Below are 10995 nucleotides of genomic sequence, written 5' to 3'. Positions count from 1 at the left end.
TGAAGCTTTAATTCTTGAGCAGTTTAAGTCTTCAGTAGTTCAAGGACCTCTGCTAATTTGATTTTGCCAATACTTATTCAATTTAACGAATGAATTATAATAGGATATTTATAAAGATAATTAGTAAATACTTTCCAACTTTTGCCTGGCCTTTGATTTGGGTACACTTTAATAGTGAACATTTCCAGTGCACGTACATGACATATAATCACCAATGCCAGTTCAATCACGTGTAAATACCTGTCCATTATGGCGCAGCCCCTATACACCCCGCATACAATGGTTCTTTCCTACCTCTCTACTCTCACCTCTCACTGCTCTCTTCCACCTCTGCTATATTCTGGCCTCTGGCTGCTTCTAAAACATGCCAAGCTCTTTCTTTCCTATGTTCTCTTCCCTCTGCATGGAACCAAGTTCCCCCAGATCTTCCTATGGCTAGCTCCCTCATCCGAGGACACCTACTCTGGGAGACCATCCTACCTAAAATAGCCAGTGTCTGCCACCGCCTCCACAAACTTCTCATACTCTCCTCTCCCACTTGGTTTATAATTTCCTAAAGCACTGTTCTTAGCAGGCATCATATTGTATATCTATCTGTTTATTGTCTCTCCCTCTCCGCATTACAATGCTAGCTCCCTGAAACGTTACCTGTGTCGTGCACTGCTGGATCCCTTTGCCCAGAACATCACAGGGCCTCAACAAGGTTTGTTGAATGAATGAAAGATGGTCCGAGACAGCTCATCACAGGATTCCCCCTGCCCTCAGTGGGACCAAAACTGTGGACGCTTGGACTGCTGACTGGCCTTTGTGCATTGTCATGGCTTTTTTCTGGAGAACACGCTTTTCTCTTAGAGTTTATATGGCTTTCATCGAAGCCTCATCCTGTCGCTTTAAGAAGAGGAATGTTCCCCCTGGACACATATTTCATTAACAGAGCATTATCTCCCAAAGTAACTAAGAACTTTCAGAAGAAGGGTGACGGTTATAAGAGCCGCTAGATAATTTGGATTGATTAGGTATCTTAATCCAGTTGCCAGTTAATTGTGTTTGTTTGTGATTAAGAATATGATTTTCACCTCCTCCCCCCTCCACGATCTCGCTGTGTTTGGAGAAGGCCAATCTTCGTATCTGCAGCCGGCTCTTTGAAGGTGTTTGCTGAAGGGATGAGACCACTGGCTCACCTGGAGCCAGGAGCTGGGAGGAAGGAATCTCTGCGCAGCCACCTGCAGGTTCACTAAGAAAGATCCCACCGCCCACCGCAAACAGGCGGGAGATCTGAGCACCCGCGCCCGTTCCCCACCCCCTCCCATCACGCCCGGGGTCACTCTTCTACGGAGAAAATGACTCCGTAGTTGAAATGCTGATCAGAATGAACCGTTCTCCAAAGCAGGGCTTCTCAAATAGCCGTGCAGAAGGATCCGGTTTTCCCTTTATTTCCAATCTGTCACCCGTTGATATTTTTAAAATACGACTTTTAAAAAATCACTAGAAAAATAAATAACGAAGTCATGAAAAATACAAGCTCACACTTTTTATTATGCGGGTCCTCAGACATCAACCTATCCTCAAATTGCTCCCAAAGTTCGGAGCTGCTTCCCGCCAGGCAGGGTACCGCATCCGCATCCTGCATCCCAGCCCCGACCCCCCACTCCACCCCCCGGGCTGCAGACCTCAGCACCGCCGCCCCCCCGCCCCGGGGGGGAACCGGCCTTAAACCCGCAGCCCCTTCCTCACTTAGCCGTTTTAGGTCCCCAGTTTTTTCTTTATTTTTTTTTTTAAAGGAGATACTCAATGGATTATAAGAGTGATATTGGATGCGAACTTCTCCCACTGAAAAGCACCAAGTCAACAATGAGCCGTTTATTGACATTATCCGCTGCTGAACAACGGGGTTGTTTGCCTTGACAGTCAGACCTGCGGCCGCGGCGGTGAGTGGGGATGAACGCTTTCAGCTTCGCTGCTGGGGACTAGTGTCTGGGCAGGAGGGGAAGCCTGGCGAGCGAACTGGGGGCAAAGAGGAAAGCACTGGACCTCTTAGGGTCACGTAACCTTACGGTGACCTGCTTCTAAGTCACCGATGTGAATTCTTTCTTCTGATGCCAGCTATATTATTAGCTGTAACTACTCCCACGCATCATGTAGATAACAGAATATATGGGATATAATATTTGTGATACAGTATAATTTCTATACACACACACACACACACACACAATGTTGTTGTTGTTTTACCCATGGAGAAACCGAAGTTTCTAATAGTCGGTTTGGGGCATCTGATACCAGGAGCCAAAGCTAAAGGCTGCAGTCCTTCACCTAAAGTGTTTGCAGCTATGACAACACACAGGCTGCAGAGCACTCTTCCTGTAGACGGTGTGGGCTCCCTCCCTGACCTGTGGGGCGCCCTTCGTCTTGTAACAGGATCAGGCTTTTGGGCCAAATTCTGCTCACCCCATCCCCCAACTCATTCTGACTTCTAACTTGACCAGTACGCTTGGAATTCTGGCTGTCACAAATCCCCCCAGTTCCCATCTTCCTTTTGTTCCCATCACTATCGACAAAGAGCTGTGATCGCAAGTTTCCATGTATTGAAAATATTTCCATATAATAAAATATTGACTTTTTTGGTATCACATATATTATTAGCATACTAAGGCCTTTGTTCAGACAGAAGGTTTTAAATCGTTAATTGATGGGAATTTGTATTTTCCAGGCAGATACTGTTTCCAAAATATTTTCCATTCTAAATTGCAATTAGCTGGGCTCTCAAAGGTGCTTCAATTGTCTAGTGGCATTCCCTCAGTTTTAAATTTTTTTATAAATAGCTTTCTTGAATTCAAATGATCTTCAAATTCTCTTATTTTACTGTTTCATGTATCTGTAGGTTTTCTCTAAACCAGGCATCTACAAATGTCTTCAAGTCTTTTAGAGCAAGAACTTTCTGTAAGGAGGAGACCTAAAATTGTGACACTATCAAAACTGCTACAACCTGGAGTAATACACCAAAAAGAAAAATTGTTTCTTCTGTAGATTTATTTTCAGATATAATGGACTTGCATAGTACATTTAAAGTGGTATGTTGGTTCCTTAAAAGAAAAAAAAGTATTGCTTTTTAAAGGACATGAATGTGGAAAAGTGATTTGTTGTTTTACATAACATAATAATTAATATTTATACAGTACTTCGAAAAGTATTTTTATATACAAACTTCAATTTAATCTTCAAAATAACCCTACTATAATATTCTTACTTCTTTTTTAAAAAATTTTATTGGAGTATAGTTGATTTACAATGTTGTGTTAGTTTCTGCTGTACAGAAAAGTGAATCCGTTACACATATATGGATATCCACTCTTTTATAGATTCTTTTCCCGTGTAGGTCATTACAGAGTATTGAGTAGAGTTCCCTGTTCTATACAGTAAGTTCTTTTTAGTTACCTATTTTATATACAGTAGTGTGTATATGTCAGTCCCAGTGTCCCGATTTATCCATCCCCCGCCTTTCCCCTTGGTAACCTTAAGGTTGTTTTCTACAACTGTGACTCTATTTCTGTTTTGTAAATAGGTTCATTTGTACCATTTTTTTAGATTCCACATATAAGTGATATCACATGGTATTTGTCTTTCTCTGTCTGACTTACTTCACTCAGTATGACAATCTCTAGGTCCATCCATGTCGCTGCAAATGGCATTATTTTGTTCTTTTTCATGGCTGAGTAATATTCCATTGTATCTATGTACCACATCTTCTTTATCCATTCCTCCGTTGATGGACATTTAGGTTACTTCCACGTCCTAACTATTGTAAACTTCTTTCTTATTTTATTTTTCACAAGAGGAAAATGAGGTTCAGGGAGATGAAATGATTCACGAGAGTCACAAATCTAGGAAGGACCGGATCCTTTGATTCCATGCTTTTCCACCATTCCACACTGTCCACACAGCTTCACACATGCACAAACGCCACTCTACCATCTTCCTTTTAGCCACTGATGATTCCTGCACTGCTGGAAAGGCCTTCAATTCCCTTAGGTTTTACTAGAGCACTCAGCCTGCCTTGAAGACTTAGGACAACATGCTTTTTATTCAATATTTTTGCAGTAACACTTTCCATGTCCATAAACTAAGTTTTGGTAATGAACATAGTAACACGGTACTCTAAATTTAGCTTATCATCATAAACTCCTAGGGGAACATGTTCCAAACAGTTTCCCAGACTTCTCTCAACAGAGATTCTGTTCAACCTGGAGATGGCCCCAGTACAAGCATCCTAGTGGTCCTGGGCTGGAAAACACTGGGGCCATTTCCAGGGCTGGGAAACATTGCTTTAACATATTAAAGGTAGTAAACTGTAAATGGTGCGCACTAGAATTGTTGTAACATAGAGGAAAGCTGTGATGTAAGTTTACATTTAGGGTTCCCTGAGTACTACTTGTCCTAAAACACAAACTAAAAAAGCTGCCTTAGGTTCTTAGCTCCCTGATTATTTGTAAAATAATGAAACTTCAGGGGAAAAGACCTACTTAACTTCATCTTATCCCTTTTTCCACAAAAAGACGTAGCCTGGGCCATCTTTAATGCCTTTGGCCAGTAGGAAAAAAATTGTCTCAAAGCTTTCTTGAGGTACATCCCCTTCTGTGATTCCTACAGCATCTTCCTCCCAGAAAGAATTAATTATTTATGCTTCCCATAGCTATTTTTCATAATTTTGTTAACAGAGTCCAGGCCACAGTATAGTACAGTTGGTTATTTTTGTGAAAACTGACCAGCTGGCTTCTTCCTCTTTATATCACTTTATACCACTTTGGGACACAAAATAAGATGCTTACTAGATGCTGATTGATTGTAAGTCCAATCTGATAAGAATGGTGGGAAGGGGCGTGGTATTTTCCTGGCCGCCTGAAATCCTGTTTCTTGTGTGTTCACTTCAGTTCATTTCAGTTTCTAAAGTCTTACAATCTCCTGTACCGCTGGGCACATAACAAAAATCGGTTGGCCTGTATCAAGCGCATGTCTACCACCCGGTTAGCCCCTGGGTTTCAAGTCATGTTAAGAAGGTTCAAAATGGCAATCCAAATTATTTACAAGCATTCATTAAATAAATATAATTTTTTTAAAAAAGGTTTTATTGCTGTGGTAACAGACACATAAAGCCTTTAGACACCTGATTAACAATAGATGAATATGGAAAAGTGATTTATGGACCTTTTCTGTGCAATTTTTTTAAAATTTATTTTACTGAAGTATAGTTGATTTACACCATTGTGTTAATTCCTACTCTACAGCAAAGTGATTCAGTTATACATATGATTCTTTTTCATATTCTTTTCCATTATGGTTTATCACAGCATATTAAATATAGTTCCCTGTGCTACACAGTAGGACCTTGTTGTTTATCCATTCTATAGGTAATAGTTTGCATCCGCGAATCCCAAACTCCCAGTCCATCCCTCCCCCACTCCCTTCCCCCTTTTTTGTACAATTTTTGTTTCAGTAACTCTTCTGTAAGTTTGAAATTCTTCCCAAATGAAAGTTGGTTTTTTTAATTAGACATTAAACCTTGAAAACACACGATGCTGAGTGAAGAAGCCAGTCACAAAAGATCACATCCTGTGTGATTCCATTTATACGAAATGTCTAGAATAGGTAACTCCACAGACAGAAAATAGATTATCAGTTGCTTAGGGCTGGGGAGGGGGGTAATAAAGGAGCTGGAATGGGGTTTCTTCTTGGGGTGATGAAAATGTTATAAACTTGTGATTGCACAACTGAACTTACTAAAAACCACTGAATTGTACACTTTAAATGGGTGAATTGTATGGTATGTAAATTATATCTCCATAAAGCTCTTACTTAAAAAATTAGAATTCAGGGAGTATCTGGAAAAGACTCAGATATTAAACATTTTATTTGAAATTGAACACTGGTTGGAAGATGCACCTAGTTAGACAACACCAATCGGGACGGTTTTCCTCCCCAGGCACATTTCCACTTGGCAGTGAATGGATTAGTTAGTTTCTCTCCCAGGGTAGTTGATAGAAAAGGGCTCTAGCACATAAACTAATTGACTTACGATTAGTCATAGGACAATGTTATCATCTGACAAGTTTGCTTTTAAACTTTACTATTTCATGTCTTATTTTAAGCTTGAATTCATTGGTACTTTGGAGCTTCCTTAAAGCATTCTATAAATCTACTTCAGAATTCTAAATGTTTCCTCTCCTCCCATCCTCCTGCCTGGAATGGGTAAAATGAGTTTTCACCCTCTCTTTTCAGTCTTACTAAGATTAAATGGCAGTGAGGTTTGGGAACACTGATGAACTTTAAAAAGAGAAAAAAGATAAGTTTACCTTAAGTTAATCAACTTAAAAATGACACCTGTCACACTACTATATGTAAAATAGATGATCAACAAGGACCTACTGTACAGCACAGGGAACTCTACTCAGTACTCTGTAATAACCTACATGGGAAAAGAATCTGAAAAAGAGTGGATACACGTATATGTATAACTGAATCACTTGCTGTACACCTGAAACTAACACAACATTGTAAATCAACTATCCTCCAATATAAAATAAAGATTACATTTTTGAAAATGACACTTGTAATTGTAGGAATGGCAAGAAATTTTAGCGTACAACCTTCTTTCCCTTCCCTAATACGTGCTGGTTAGTGATTTTCCCCAATCTCACTTGTTCATTTTGGGACTTGATGAAATATTTCAGAAAATTTTTGTTTAATGTTTAGTGATATTAAGGTTGGGGGGTAAACGAGCTTGAAAAATATTTGTGTAGGAGGAAATTTTCATCAGTAGTCAATATTTTATCTTTGTACATAAGAAGTGAAATAATTTTACAAATGGATTTTAAAAGATCATGACCGTGTTCTGGGTGAAAAAGCTTTCTTTAGGTGCCTGAGGACTCAAAATGACAAAGAGAATAATTATTTCTCTACAAATTGAGCTCTATACTAACCAGAGTGTTTTCAGATTTAAGCATGGGTGTCCGTGGCAATATGCCCTAACGTCGGAATTTCTAGAGGGTTCTACTTGGGTGCAAGAACACTGCCGTTTCATTGTGAAGCGAGGCGTCGCAGGTGTGGGGAATGTCGGCCTCCTTCCTCCACACCGAGGGTCTTTACTGGCTGCTGTTTAAACATCATATTTGCCTTCTTGCCTCAAAGAGAAATATTTTTCTAAAATTGATTGTGGTAAGTTTTCTGTTTGGGAACGCTCGTTAGAAGATAAAACAAGAGTTCTTCTATTGGTAAACAAACCAAAAGCTTACTATTCAGTTTTGAAATCTGGGGGGGTTTTTCCTACCGAAACAAGCAGTATACTGTGGTCAGAATGAAAATTTTACTCATTTTTGGTTCTTTTATTGCCCCACACTTTGGGGAACCTAGTCACTTTTATTTTTGGCCAGGAAAAAAGGGGGGGCTGCAGCCTTAAAAAGAATCAAGATTTCTCAATAACCAAGTGGATGATTTAACTTTACCCACTTTAATCTATTTTTCCTCTTCCCATAAAAATGGAATTCTCTACTTTTATAGAACCAGTTAATTCCTACCATAAACAGAAAAACATTATGAATAAAATTTAATATCCAAGAAAAGACATGTTCCTTTTATGGTGCTTAAACAAAACAAACAAACCAACAACAACAAAAAATCCACAGTGAAAACTCTGAGTTTGAAAATTAAGTTAGAAATTCGCTATCACATGTGCTTATCATATACAGTCTCTCCATTTCTGATTTCAGAATGTTAACTGGTGGAGGAAGGTTTAATAATTATTGCTCTCTATACTATTCCCATTATTCAGAATTTTTTTAAAGCTTATACCTAATCTCAGAAAACAAAGCCTCTTAATAGCGTCACATAACATTTAATTCAAATAGGCTGAATATCAGAACAGAATTCTGTTCTATACTGTGAATGACACTAAATAATTCTATGTTCTGGTTTACAGTCTCAATTTGAATTTTGACTCATCAGAGGCAGAGACATTTTGTAGAAGAGCCGAGTCACTGAAGGTTACTTGGAATCTGCTCGGAACTTGGAGACACTCATTCATCCCACTAATCAATCACAAAGTATTCGTGAGCAGAGGGACCTTCAAAATATCTAACAAAATATCATCTTCTACCAAATTCATTCATCCCATTTAAAATAAATGCATTTCTCTTAGCCAAAAAAAAAAAAAAAAGAACTTTGAATTTTAGAATGTCATCGTTTTGACCTACTTTTTACACTGGAATTACTTTATTAAGTTAGATCAACTAAATGGACGTGCTACGCTGGTTCCCAGGCTGATGTGTGGAACTCATTACGGACTCACAAAGTGTTCAAGGTTACTTTTCAATTTGTTTCAGCCAGAATCAATAAATCTCTCACCTGGTTTCTTTGCTGTACGTATTGTACTGGTTAATCATGTATACACACAGCACAGCACATTAGACTCGGAGAAAGAGTTTTCTGATGGCAGCCAATTTTTAACTACCGTGCTGTTGAAGTTGGAAAACAAAGGGAAACGGCTCCTGTTTATTATTAAGGTGTGATGTGAACCAGGGGCCATAAATAATCTTGCTGGCCAACTTCCAGGGCAGAAGAAGGAAGGGAAGATGGAGGGAGAGGGAGAGAACCATCTTGTGAAATTGTTTTCTGGAGGAATCACAACTTGTAGAAAATCCTTCCTAAGGAGCCACCAGTGCCCAACTAGAAAAGGGGAAATAGTCAACTCTACCAACACAGATGTAAGCTTTCTCACTTACATGCACACATAATAATTGAGACAGCATGAAATGCTTTCTAAAAACTAAATATTAAACTGAGTGAATGTAAAAAAGGTATGGTAGAGAAAAATGTTAAAATATCATCTCTACAGAGACCACCCCCCCTTTCCTCACGCGATTTCCGTCCTCTTTTCTCTGGAGCTTCCTATTTGTATTCAGAGCTAAGATTCAGCGTCCCACCTGATGGGGGATGGAGGGAGCCTGTACTTCCGTGGAGCCCAGTCCAGCTACTTCCGCCCCAGCGGATCCAGGACGCTGCCGTAGCAGCAGAACACGCTCTGCCTGGTCCCGGCGGCGCCCCTATCTACCTAGCAGCGTGGCTTTGGGTTAATCATCTCATTTCTTCTTCCATAAAATGAGAGGGTTACACAAGAGGGCTCCTGGGTGCCTCTCAGTTTACACATTCTGGGGTTCTGTAGTTCTCCATACAGCAGTAAAACTTCAAAAGTCCCACGTCTCTGATGAAGTGGGGAAGTAGAAAATTTCCAAATCTACACATTCTAGGATGCATAAAAATCACCTGGGCGTGTGGTAAGCTAGAGGTAACGTCCAAGAATCTGCATTTTTACCAAAGCAGCCGAGGAAATTCTCACCCAGATGGTTCTTGAGAAGCTTGCCCTAGGGATTCTTCCAGCTTCTATTGTGGAGGAAGGCTGTGAAAATCAAGACTTTTAAAATGAGCTTACCTAGGGGTATCTTTAACATTCTGAATGAAAATAACAGCTTGTGCATTTAGGAAATTAACATATATGAAAGACAATCCCAGGAAGAGGGGCTGTAGTCTTAGCTGGGGGGAAAGTTTCTAGATTTAAGCCCGGTCGTTGCCGGTTGCGAAGAATGAGTCTGGGAGATAAAGAGTGAGAAGAGCAATGTCTCTATTTTCAGTTTTAGTGGGAATTATTTACTGTAACAAAATAAAGTTCAAACTGTGAATCGCCGTAAAATCTCACATTCATTAAATCTAAACTCTTCACTTTATATACCTTAATACCATTAAGGGTGTTCAGCATTTCTCTTTCTAATCTTACTCTTTCTAAACTAGTCAATGTTTAATGATGCTGAATCCAGTATTGACCCAACCACTCCCTCTTTTTTAAATAACAGCTCTTTTTGAGGTATATTTCACGTGTCATACAATTCCCTCTTTAAAAGTGTCCAATTCAGTGGTTTTTTGTATACTCACAGATATCTGCAACCTTAACCATAATCAATTTTCGAAGATTCATCGCCCCGAAAAGACACATTTAGCAGTCACCCCTCCTTCTCCTCCGGACCTCCAGGGCCCCAGGAAATCACTAATGGACTTTCTGTGTCTGCAGTTTTGCCTATTTTGGGCATTTCGTAGAAATGGAGTCACACACTATGTGGTCTTTCGTTACTGGCTTCTCTTCCTTGGCAAGATGTTTTCAAGGCTCCTTGGGGCGGCAGCTGCCAGGACTTCATTCCTCTCTCTGGCTGGCTAATATTCCATTGAAGGGATATGCCACATTTGATTTATCCGTTCATCGGTTGATAGGCATTTACGTTGTTTCTACTTTGGGGCCATTATGAATAATGCTGCTATGAACATTTGCATATATACAAGTTTTTATACAGATTCACGTTTTCAGTTCTCTTGGGGTGAACCATACAGTAGATTTGTGTTTAACCATCTGAGGAACTACCAGACTGTTTTCCAAAGTGGCTGCCCCATTTTAAAATCCTACCAGCAGGGCTTCCCTGGTGGCGCAGTGGTTGAGAGTCCGCCTGCCGATGCAGAGGACCCCGGTTCGTGCCCCGGTCCGGGAGGATCCCACATGCCGCGGAGTGGCTGGGCCTGTGAGCCATGGCCTCTGAGCCTGCGCGTCCAGAGCCTGTGCTCTGCAACGGGAGAGCCACAGGAGTGAGAGGCCCGCGTACCGCAAGGAAAAATAAAATAAAATAAAATAAAATCCTACCAGCAATACGTGAGGGTTCTGGGAATTCCAGTGGTTAGGACTCGGTGCTTTCACTGCTGTGGCCCTGGGTTCAGTCCCTGGTTGGGGAACTAGATCCCACAAGCTGCAGGGTGCGGCAAAAAAAAGTGAGGGCTCCAATTTCTCTACATCCTCACCAATACTTGTTATTATCAATCTTTTTGACTATGGCCATCAGAGTGGGTATGAACAGGTATTCTCATTGTGGTTTTGATTTGCATTTCCCTAATGACTAATGATACTGAGCA

At 40.3% G+C, this 10995-nt stretch overlaps 1 long non-coding RNA gene across 1 annotated transcript; it reads left to right on the top strand.

Annotated features, from left to right (window-relative positions):
- The first annotated feature begins 967 nt into the window (after nt 1-967).
- On the top strand, nt 968-3047 carry LOC112398235 (uncharacterized). Its single transcript, XR_003002956.1, has 3 exons — nt 968-1229; nt 1782-1928; nt 2882-3047. It is a non-coding gene; the product is annotated as an uncharacterized LOC112398235 (long non-coding RNA).
- The last annotated feature ends 7948 nt before the right edge of the window (nt 3048-10995 follow it).

Source organism: Neophocaena asiaeorientalis, unplaced genomic scaffold (genome assembly GCF_003031525.2).
Source record: "Neophocaena asiaeorientalis asiaeorientalis breed wild unplaced genomic scaffold, Neophocaena_asiaeorientalis_V1.1 scaffold226, whole genome shotgun sequence".
In the NCBI taxonomy this organism is placed as follows: Eukaryota; Metazoa; Chordata; class Mammalia; order Artiodactyla; family Phocoenidae; genus Neophocaena; species Neophocaena asiaeorientalis.
The sequence above is the reverse complement of the archived record's forward strand: the minus strand, read 5'-3'. Positions and strand labels throughout refer to the sequence as shown.